The sequence below is a fragment of the Oryctolagus cuniculus genome, chromosome 19 (genome assembly GCF_964237555.1).
Source record: "Oryctolagus cuniculus chromosome 19, mOryCun1.1, whole genome shotgun sequence".
NCBI lineage: Eukaryota > Metazoa > Chordata > Mammalia > Lagomorpha > Leporidae > Oryctolagus > Oryctolagus cuniculus.
This window is the reverse complement of record NC_091450.1, coordinates 5,562,788-5,574,728: the sequence shown is the minus strand read 5'-3', so window position 1 is coordinate 5,574,728 and position 11,941 is coordinate 5,562,788. Positions and strand designations below refer to the sequence as shown.

At 41.4% G+C, this 11,941-nt stretch overlaps 1 pseudogene; it reads left to right on the top strand.

The window, feature by feature from the left end:
- Positions 1-4,735: 4,735 nt before the first annotated feature.
- Positions 4,736-11,941, top strand: part of LOC127487913 (PHD finger protein 6 pseudogene) — a 59,706-nt pseudogene continuing 52,500 nt past the window's right edge.

Here is an 11,941-nt window from a genome sequence, read left to right as displayed (position 1 = left end):
GGCAGTTGGGTAAGAATTTTCCTGTTCCTCCTTAATTGTGCCCAGCCTTCCACAAGTAAACCTGCACAGGCCTCCCCCTCACAGCTGAAGGCTTGTTCTTTAGAGAATGATGTATGGAACAAATGAAGGAGTAATTTCTCTTGAACCACCAGTACTGTATTTGGCAGATATTTGAAGGGTGTTTCTTTAGTTCTGAAGCTAAATTATTGAGTGAACAAAAAATTGCTCGCTGTTTTAATTGATACATAATGTGTTCATTTTCTGTCCTCAGGATTGGAAATAATGCAAATACAGAGGGAGGCCAAGACATCCAGGAGGCAGAAGGCAGGGTCTCACCAGGAGAGGACCCTGGGAAGGTAGGATGAGCGGGAAGGGTTGAGCTTCACTTCCATGGCAGAATCCACACCCCTGCCTGTTCTGTAGTGAATGTTAGGTTTACAGAGAACAGTCCTGTCCACTTACTGAAGATAAAGTGTTGTCCTGCCTGTGACGAAATGCTGTTTTCCTCAGGTACCCTGGTTCCAAGCCAGGGCTGCATCCCCATGTGTCAGGCTCCTTGTCTGACAGGGGAATTTCCCACATAGCAGACATCTTGGTGATTCTTAGCAGTAGAGAAAAGCCTAGAGGGGAAGTGGGCCAACACCTCCTTCCCACCTTGAGTCAATGGTGGATACACCGACAGGATTCCAGAACAAAAGCTGTGTGTTCTGATGAATGATCCAATTATTTTTATTGTCTTCCAAAAATAATGTTTTTCCAGGTATGATTTAATGCATTAGGTGTTTACTATTTTTGCCTCGTTTTGTTGAATTTTATTGTCAACTACAGAACTCTATGAGTAACTTAAATTTCTCTTGCAATTTCATTCCTGTAACATAAATGTAACCCTTAAATATTACCATGAACTCCCATAGCACTTTTTATTTGGGCATCACACCAAATATTTGTTTAAGTCCATTTCTGTTCATAAATATTTATGTAACACAAGGTCACATAGGAAAGTTGATTTCATGTAGATTCAGTTTCTCAAATTTCACCTGTGGTTCACAGGCCTGGCCCTTCATCTGCACTGGGATAATTGATTTTCTTTCTATTCAAGGCTGTTCTTACTGGAGTTTTTAATTGGTTCTTGAATTGTAGTATCCCCTTTTGTTTTGGGTACCCATTTTTTCATGTAGGCTTCCTGTTGCACTGAGTCTGGCCCTGTCATCATTGGGATAACTGGCTGGGAAAGCCCCTGGCTGGGTTCAGGTGCTTTTATTCCCAGGGGACAGGTTGTTCCCTTCCCGCATTAGCTCCAAAGCTGAATTGTAGTACTCAGTAAAGCCTGGGCCTCTGTAAAATGGTTCTGATGAAGGATTGAGGGTAAGTTTTTTTTTTTTTTAGTTTTTATTTTGAATGCATTTTTCATAGATACTATTTTAGGAATATAATGGTTCTTTTCCATTTACCAGCCCCATCCCAGCTCCCATCCCACCTGCCTCTCCGTCTCCCATCTCCTTCTTCATTATGGTTCATATTTAGTATTTAGTATGTCTTTATATACAGATGGCTAACTCCATGCTAAGCATAGGTTTGAACAATTTGCACTCAGGCACATATAGAACATACAGTGTTCAGTTTTGGGAAGAATGTCTGCAGCTGATTCTCATATTACAATTCATTAGGGACAGAGTTCCTACATGAGGAGCAAGTGCACAGTGACTACTGTTGCTTTTTTTTTTAACAGTTGACACTTTTTTTTATGATGTCAGTGATTGTCTGAGGCTCTTGCCATTGGCTAAAGCTATTTAAGCCTTCTGTGACCATGGACTCCATTAGTATTTGAACACAGCTATAAGCAAAGTGGATGTTCTCCCTTCAGATTATGGTATCTTTCGTTGAAGACCCTTTTTTTCCCCTGAGGTCTCACAGAGATCCTCCATGTAGGATAGTTTTGTCACAAGTCTTGGCTTTCCATGCCTGCACTGATCTCACAGGCCTTTCAACCCAACCAGGATGCCTTAAGGGTTGATTCTAAGGTCAGAGTGTTGTTTACATTGAATGTCATTCTAGGCATCTGCTGTGTGGACCGCTTTCCATGATGGACTGATCTATATGTTGTTTTTTAAATTTTATTTATTTATTTATTTATTTTGACAGGCAGAGTGGACAGTGAGAGAGAGAGACAGAGAGAAAGGTCTTCCTTTTACCGTTGGTTCACCCTGCAATGGCCGCTGTGGCCGTCGTGCTGCGGCTGGCGCACCGCGCTGATCCGATGGCAGGAGCCGGGTACTTCTCCTGGTCTCCCATGGGGTGCAGGGCCCAAGCACTTGGGCCATCCTCCACTGCCTTCCTGGGCCACAGCAGAGAGCTGGCGTGGAAGAGGGGCAACCAGGACAGAATCTGGCACCCCTACTGGGACTAGAACCCGGTGTGCTGGCACCGCAAGGTGGAGGATTAGCCTAGTGAGCCGCGGTGCTGGCTATATGTTGGTTTTAACATTTAATATGATAATTTTAACAGTGAAGATGGCATTTATGCCACTGATTCTCATTGGTTTGGAGACCCATGTCAAGTTTATTTTGTATCCTTAGAGGTAAGTCTGTATGACTGTGTGCAGAACTTTACTATTTTACAGTTATAGACTACCTCCTCCATCTCTTATTCCCCTCTAATTTTTAACTGAGGTCTTTTTCCAATTGTCTTAAAATACATATGATTAAATCTATATTACATAGAGAGTTCAGCATATAGTATAAAAAATAGAAATGAGATTGAAAGAAAGAAAACAGAGAAAAAAACCAAACCAAATGAAACAAAAAGGATATACACAGTAAAAAGTCACAATGGTAGTCTGTCCCTCAACAGTCAGGTCAAGGACCATTGAATTCCCTACTTGACTCTCACTGGGATTAAACATGACAATAGGTCTGATCTGATTTCATCATCATTTTAAAAAAATCATCTATTATTTTTCACTTTATGTTTCTGTGTGGGAGCAAACTGTTGAAATACTTACTTAAGGTATACTAAGCTGATCTTCTGTATATTAAGATAATCGAAAATGAATCTTGATGTGAATGGAAGGGGAGAGGGAGTGGGAAAGGGGAGGGTTGTGGGTGGGAGGGACGGTATGGGGGGGGAAGCCATTGTAACCCATGAGTCGTACTTTGGAAATTTATATTCATTAAATAAAAGATAAAAAAAAAAAAAAAGGACCATTGAAGACACTGATTATAAAAGTGACAATTTCGTCTCTATAGCTTTCATTTAAATATGCTATTAATTTTCACAAATCAGGGAGAACATATGGTGTTTGTCTCTTTGGGACTGGGTTATTTCACTAACTATGAGGTTTTCCTGCTTGCTCCATTTTGTTGCAAAGGACTGTATTTCATCCTATTTTTACTGCCATGTAATATTCCATAGTGTACATATTGAACAAATTCTTTATCCAATCTTTGGTTGATGGACATTTATGTTACTTCCATGTCTTAACTATTGTGAATTTAGCTGCAATAAACATGGAGATGCAGATAGATCTTTTGTTTCTTGATTTCATTTCCCTGGGATAAATTCTCAGGAGTGAAATGGTTAGGTCTATATTCAGATTTTTGAGGTATCTCCATACAGTTTTCCACAGTGGCTTTAAAGTTTACATTCCCAGCAACAGTGGGTTAGAATGCCCTTTTCCACACATTCTCTCCAGCACGTGTTGTTTGTTGATTTCTGTATGAGGGCCACTCTAACTGGCATGAGGTGAAAACTCATTGTGGTTTTGATTTGCATTTCCCTGATGGCTCCACCTTCTAGAGCTTTGTTTATTTCTGGAAGCTTAAGGAGGCAGGTACTTAGGGAGGTAGCTGCCTGGGCGTTGATATAATACTAAGACATACCCCTGGGGCCAGTTTCTCTGTTCCTTTGTCACCCCAAAGTGCCTGGGCCTGCATTGTTCAGCCTTCCTCATTGCTGTGCCTCATGCCCGATGAGGGGGAAGTCACTCTGAACCACTGTGTTTTTTGATCCTTGTTGGGGTGGCCCCCACAACTGATGTTTGTGTGTAGGTGTTGAAGCACATCCTGCGCCTGCATTGGAGATTGTAAACAATCAAGATTGCGGCTCCCCTCCCACTGCAGCTCTGCTTCATGAACTGGCTGACTGTGGATGAGATTTCTGTTTCCCTGGCTGTCTCTTCTCTCTGAGATTGAAAGCAGTTTTTCTGTGAGGAAGATGAGACCATATATCATGCCCAATGTTCTAAGAACTAGAGACAGACCAGGAAACACTTGAGAAAGTTCTCCCTAGAGTAGATGGCACTGTCTATGTGGAGGGTGCCTTTTTTCTCTTCTTTTTCTGCTCTTAATATGAAAATAAGGAGCTTCAGTGATGAGGGGCTGTGTTGGTCCTGGACATGGATACCCTATGTCTTGGGATTTCTCTTATTTAGTTCACTATGACTGTGAGTTTCCTAGTATTGGAATGTTCCTTTCCCACATTAGCAGACACAGGCAGTGAAGGGTAGTGACAGTATTTTTCTGCCCTGGCTTCCAGAACGCCCATGCGTGGTCAGGACCCAGTGAAAAGGGGCAGTGACTGGCAGTGATGCTGCGGCAGTGAACCTGGTTGAATGGAAGAGAGCAGGGGTGGGGTCTGCTTCACTGCACTCCAGCTCTGGGTTTTGGTATTGGAGTTTTGCTTGGTTATATCAGTATTACTTTGTGATATGCCCTAAAGTTCAACTTGGTTGCCACAGGGCACCCTCTTTCCTCGATGGACCTCCATGCCCTACTTCATGGACAGCCCTGCTGCAGCATTCATGGACAATGGCCCTGCTACATCTTTCATGAACCATCAGTCACCACCTCCATCCCAGGGGGCCTGCAGCTCCAGCATTTTGTAAGGTGATCTGGATAGAATTAAATTGCTTTGCAAAGCTTTTCTTTCAAAGTGAGTCAATTCAACAGTATCCAGATGATACTGTAGAATATTGTAACTCAGTGGTGAGGCTTGCAGAGGGTCCTGACCCTCAGCACAGGTTTCCAACCATGTAAATGGATACATTATTTCCTTTGTGTACAGGCTGTTTAGATGAGGCAAGGTGGTTTCTAAAAGTCAAAATATCAGATTCACAGATTCCTATGGACCAGTATAGGGCATGTGCTTGCCTGTGTGATGGGTGAGATCTATGCTTGTCCATGCAAAAGAAGGAGTGAATCAAAGGGAAGTCAGCTAGATGGTAGAGAAGAGGGGTGGACATAAGCGGGGGCTCACGGGAGACTTATGAGCTCCCTATATGGGCAAATTCTGCTTGGTCAGGGAAGGCAGCATGAGCAGAGCACATGCTGATTCCATGAAGCCACACAGTCTCTGCAGGAGTGTCCCCATGACTCAGTGTAGGCCAGGACATCATCCTACTTGGAATTATTTTCCTACCTTGAATCCATTCCAGCACAATCTGAAGGAAGGATGAGAGAACCCTGTGGGGGTGTCATGTTTGAGAGTCAGTGTGGAAGAATTCCCTGAAGGTCTAAGAAATTGCCTTGGTCCTTTCAGGAGTTTACGATGTGCCAAGGTCAGAAGAAGAAAAAAGGGGGCATCTGTCCTGGGAATGAAATGTAGTTGTTATCTGCTTATCTATGAATGCTTCAACTGCAGTCCCTATCTGCTTATATGTAACCATTTCAAGTTCTGATCATTAATACTGAGCAATGTACTTACCAGACAGCTTACTGTTCAGTGTGTGTGCAAAACAAAAATTTCCATAACTACATTGGCATGCATGTGCAGTATTGTATCAATCCTGAGGGTGCCATGTAACATTAGAATATCCAATCAAATGCAGAAAGGTAACCATATAAGGGAGACAAAGGGAAAACCCTTCTTTGTTCAGGGCTCAGTATTTTTGATAATGAAAAACTGCTTCCTATGAAGAAACTTTGGTGTTTTGTCTTGTTAGATGAATACTACTACTATTTTCTGGGGCTCTTCTGGGATCAGAAGGTGGGTTTTCTACCTCCTTTGTCTTCAGGGGCATGTTCCCTGTCACCAGTTGGTAGAGTGAAATTCCTTGGCACCAATGGACCACTGTTCCTTGGGTGGTGGCTCTCCTCTGAGGTGCAGGACCCCAACCCTGAAAGCACAACGGAACCTAGTGGAGCACAAGAACTAGTCTTAGGGGCCAGCAGCACAGCTCACTAGGCTAATCCTCCACCTGCGTCACCAGAACAACGGGTTCTAGTCCCGGTTGGGGCACCGGATTCTGTCCAGGTTGCTCCTCTTCCAGTCCACCTCTCTGCTGTGGCCCGGGAGTGCAGTGGAGGATGACCCAAGTCCTTGGGCCCTGCACCTGCATGGGAGACCAGGAGAAGCACCTGGTTCCTGGCTTCGGATCAGCGCGGTGCGCCGGCTGCAGTGCACTGGCTGCAGCGGCCATTGGGGGAGTGAACCAATGGAAAAAAGAAGATCTTTCTCTCTGTCTCTCTCTCTCACTGTCCACTCTCCCTGTCAAAAAAAAAAAAAAAAAAAAGAACTAGTCTTAGGAGTACTGACCATCAGAACTGGTAGGATCCCAGGTTCAATTGGTTTGGAGGACCTGCCATGGATGGCAACTCCCAGAGTTGCTGTAGTAATCTTGTGGGACATCAGAGTGGAGCATTGAGATCAAACCACAACTGTCAGATACTGAGCGGTGGCCTAGAGACTTTCCCTAGGTCCTTCAGCTCTGACTGGCAAGGCAGAGCTTGGCAAGGAAGCAGGTAGATCATGGGTATCCTGAGGGCCTTACTGGGGCTAGGGCCCTATGAGGGGCAGGGCATGAGCACAGCAGGCTCTCTGCATTTATGAGATACATAGATAAAATTCCCATCAGTCACTCAGACTGAGTGTGCTGGGGTCATAGGCATGGCACGCAGCAACAGGTGGGAGGGCAGATTCAGGAATCTGGGGGAGGCAGAGTCTTCCCTACTTGGAGCTTCTCTGGGGTGTCTATCTTAGTGCTGAGTTTTCACAGATACTCTCTTTATTGATTATCATAGCCTCCCATATGGGGTTGGGTTGGTCTTGTAGAGCTAAGAAGCCCATGCCCAAAGAGGTTTGGTGATAAAATACTGTTAGTAGAGATAGTGGAATAGGTTCTTGTCTCTATGCAAAAAAAAAAGAGTTCTGATGTAAGACAGAGAACAGAGAACTGTGGTAAACAAGGTTACATGGTTTACTGGAAAAAATATACCTGGCATGTCAGTTAAGCAGCTCAAAAAGCTAAGGGCTCAGCACACAGTCTGTATTCAGACTGGGGCTTATAAGGAGATGGAGTCCAGTCCTTCCCATTGTTTCTCCTTCTCCTCCTTCCTTTCCTCTAAAACAGAGTTTACTGGGGGTAAATTAAGTGAAATTACCTATAAAATATCAAAAGGACTATTTTGACTCAACTGAGTCTCTGACCTTGGGACTTTTAGTTTGATTCATAAAACTGTCAAATAATAAATGTAGTATAAAATTGATGTTTTTGATTGAATAAGATCCTAAAGGGTCAAACTCTACTCTTCTCCTTTCTAGCTGTAATATCTTGGGAAAAAATAGAGAGTGGCTGTCTAGACTGTTTTGATCTTTTTGATTTGTGGTGTGTTAATTCCACACCTTTGCTGGGAGTGGAGGAGGAAAGCCAACTTCCTAGGGCAGTGTTTCTTAAAAGTTTCCTAAATGTGAGTTAACAACCACCAGTGGGCTTCTTGCCCATGTAGCACACCCAATCTTAGCCCACAGTCATCCGTAAAACTTTATGTTTTATGAAACAATTTGAATTTGTTGGCAAATAAGTTTTAATAAACTGTTTATAAATAAAAATAATTCAAAACTGCTTAAATGTAACTAAGGTTGTAATTGGGTATGTTCTTTTATTTTAAAATGTTTTCTTGTTTGAGATTTTAAAAGGATTATTTCAATGTAAATCAAGAAAAACAGCAGATGGAAAAAAGTAGTCCAAGATAAATATGTGTTTCTTAGTGAAAAAAGTTAAGATAGAGACTTTTTAAAAAATAATAAGGAAATAATAAGGAAAATAATAAGGAAATAATAATAATAAGGAAATAATAAGGAAAACATGGCTTATAAGAACTACTTTGAATAATTCTTACAATTAATGGCTACTTTAGACTAAAATGAGAAAGATAAGAAGGTTTAAGTAAGTTGCAAAAGGTGTTAAAACTCATAAAATGCTGTAAAACAAAGATTTTTTTGGATACAAATGCTATCAATCAATTTTATTTGATTGATATGAAATTAAAATCCTCTGTTAAGGCAATGTGATTTAAAAACACCAGTAAGTTAGTAGATATTTGAAAACAGTATTTTGTAACCTATTGAGATAATCTTTGTGTTCTCTGTCTCATTAAGTTAATTTTTTTAAAAACAGCTGAGTGCTAAAAGAGTTAGGTTTTGTATAAATATATACTTATATTAAAGGTTTGTATGATCATTTTTTAGCTGATTAAAATCTGATCTATATTTTCATGATTTTTTAGAATATTTATTTTATTTCTAAGAGTTACACAGAGGAGGAGAAGCAGAGAGAGAGAGACAGAGGTCTTCCATCCATTGGATCACTCCCCAATTGGCCACAATGGCTGGAAGCTGGCTGATAGAAAGCCAACAGCCAGGAGATTCCTTTGGATCCCCCACGAGGGTTCAGTGGCCCAGGCCCAAGGACTTGGGCTGTCTTCTACTGATTTCCCAGGCCATAGCAGAGAGCTCGATCAGAACTGGAGCAGTCAGGACCAGCGCCCATATCAGATGCTGGCACTACAGGTGGTGGCTTTAACTGCTACATCACAGTGCCAGCTCCATGTCATGATATTAAGAGGTCCTGTTTCAACCTGATATTTTAAGCCGTGGCATCCTTAACATTCAAAAACTCTAAATTTTTTTTTGGACTTAGTAAAAAGACCCAAAGGCCTAAAAGGGATACATGTTTTACAAAATCATACAGGTGCCTTCTAAAATGCTACATGAGGCCAGTGCGGGAAGGGGAGTCGATGTGACACAGACACCAGCGAGGAGAGGAGAGACGCCCAGGGCTCCGAGTCCACACATCGGCGCTGGAAGTGGAGGTGAGCTCAGTAACCGGAGACATTGGCAGGGAAACGGCGGACAGAATTTTAAAGGGAAGCAGGCTTTGAAGCGGGAAAGTTCAACAGACTGACTACAGGAGAGAAAGAAAAAAAAAAAGGTGGGGGCGTACTGGTACAGACAAGTTCCTCTCTCCACCAACCTTGCAAAGGCGAGCAAGAGACAAAGAGCTGGGATATACATAATAAAAGGGGAGAGTTAAGGCTACAATTCAGTAGCCTAGGCAACCCAGTGGGAGTCCGCAGGAGAAACGGAGCCTGCACAGACTCTTTGGGTAGAAGCCAGAGATCTGAAGCTAAATACCATCCATTCTGCTCAGCCTTGCAGTATTACTTACCTCCTGAATAAAAATAAAATGAAATAAATAAATGAATTAATAAATAAAGAGAGATTTACCACGCATAACCTGAGGGTGTCAACTTTGCACACCTGTAACCCTGAAGAACCAAGCAGAGCTCTCAGGCCACACCCATCTCAAGCCTCCAAGGCTCCCCCAACAGCAGGCAGTCCACTTAACACGGACATAGTATAAAAAAAAACACCTCACAGTGAGGGAAAAAGAATTAACCATGCCAAGCAATAAACACAGAAATCGAGGGAACAAGATCAATGATGACACTATGACGCCTCCAAATAAACAAAACACCCCAAGCCAAGATTATGAAGATGATGAGATAGAAGAAATGCAAGATACGGATTTCAAAAAATTTATGATAAGAACATTTAGAAGTTTTCAAAAGCAAATCCTTGAACTACAGAAATCCTTATTGGACAGGATTGAAAATCTCTCTTGTGAAAATGAAATTTTATGGAAGAATCAAAATGAAACGCAGAAACTAGTAGAGCAGGAAAGTGTGATAGTGAAGAGAAATCAAAATGAAATGAAGAGCTCAAGAGATCAAATGACAAACACATTAGAAAGCCTTAAAAACAGAATGGGTGAAACAGAAGAGAGAATATCGGACTTAGAAGATAGAGAACAGGAAAGGATACAGTCAAACCAAAGAAAAGAAGAGGAAATTAGAAATCTAAAAAATATTGTTGGGAATCTACAGGATACTATTAAAAAAAAACCAACATTTGGGTTCTAGGAGTTCCTGAAGGCATGGAGAGAGAGAAAGGATTAGAAGGCCTTTTTAGTGAGATACTAGCAGAGAACTTTCCGGGTTTGGAGAAGGACAGAGACATCCTAGTACAGGAAGCTCATAGAACCCCCAATAAACCTGACCAAAAGAGATCCTCATCACGACATGTTGTAATTAAACTCACCACAGTGAAACATAAAGAAAAGATCCTAAAATGTGCAAGAGAGAAACGTCAGATTACTCTCAGAGGATCTCCAATCAGACTCACAGCAGACTTCTCATCAGAAACACTACAGGCTAGGAGGGAATGGTGAGACATAGCACAGGTGCTAAGAGAGAAAAATTGCCAGCCCAGAATATTATATCCTGCTAAGCTCTCATTTGTGAATGAAGGTGAAATAAAGACCTTTCATAGCAAACAGAAATTGAAAGACTTTGTGGCCACTCGTCCAGCCCAGCAAAAGATGCTTAAAGATGTGCTACACTCAGAAACACAGAAACATGGTCATCAATATGAAAGAAGGTAAATGAAGGAAATCTCACAGCAAAAGATCACAGGAAGTTCAAAACATATATCAGAAAATATCTTTGGCAAATGGCAGGGCAAAGCTACTACTTATCAATAGTCACATTGAACGTTAGTGGCCTGAACTGTCCAGTTAAAAGACACAGACTGGCTGACTGGCTTAAGGAACAACACCCAACTATTTGTTGCCTACAATAAACACATCTCTCTAACAAAGATGCATGCAGACTGAAAGTGAAAGGTTGGAAAAAGATATTCCATGCCAACAGAAACCAAAAAAAGCAGGTGTAGCATATTAATATCAGACAAAATAAACTTTAATACAAAAACTATTAAGAGAGACAAAGAGGGGCACTATATAGTGATTAAGGGTTCAATTCAACAGGAAGATGTAACTATTATAAATGTATATGCACCTAATTACAGGGCACCGGTCTATTTAAAAGATATGTTAAGGGACTTAAAGGGAGACTTAGATTCCAATACAATAGTACTGGGGGACTTCAATACTCCACTCTCAGAAATAGACAGATCATCTGGACAGAAGATCAACAAGGAAACAGCAGATTTAATCGACACTATTGCCCAAATGGATCTAACAGATATCTACAGAACTTTCAGTCCTACATCTAAAGACTTTACATTCTCCTCAGCAGTGCGTGGAACCTTCTCTAGGACTGATCACATACTAGGTCATAAAGCAAGTCTCAGCAAATTTAAAAGAATTAGAATCATACCATGCAGCTTCTCAGACCACAGCAGAATGAAGCTGGAAATTAGCAACCCAGGAAACCACAGAAAGTATGCAAACACATGGAGACTGAACAACATGCTCCTGAATGAACACTGGGTCATTCAAGAAATCAAAAGAGAAATCAGAAACTTTCTGGAAGTAAAGGAGGATAACAACACAACATATCAAAACTTATGGGATACAGCAAAAGCAGTATTGAGAGGCAAGTTTATAGCAATAGGGGCCTATATCAAGAATTGGAAAGACACCAAACAAATGAGCTTTCAGTGCATCTCAAGGACCTAGAAAAACTGCAACAAACCAGATCCAAATCTAGTAGGAGAAGAGAAATGATTAAAATCAGAGAAGAAATTAACAGGATTGAAGCCAAAAAAACATTACAAAAAATCAGCCAAGCGAAGAGCTGGTTTTTTGAAAAAATAAACAAAATTGACACCCCATTGGCCCAACTAACTAAAAAAAGAAGAGAAA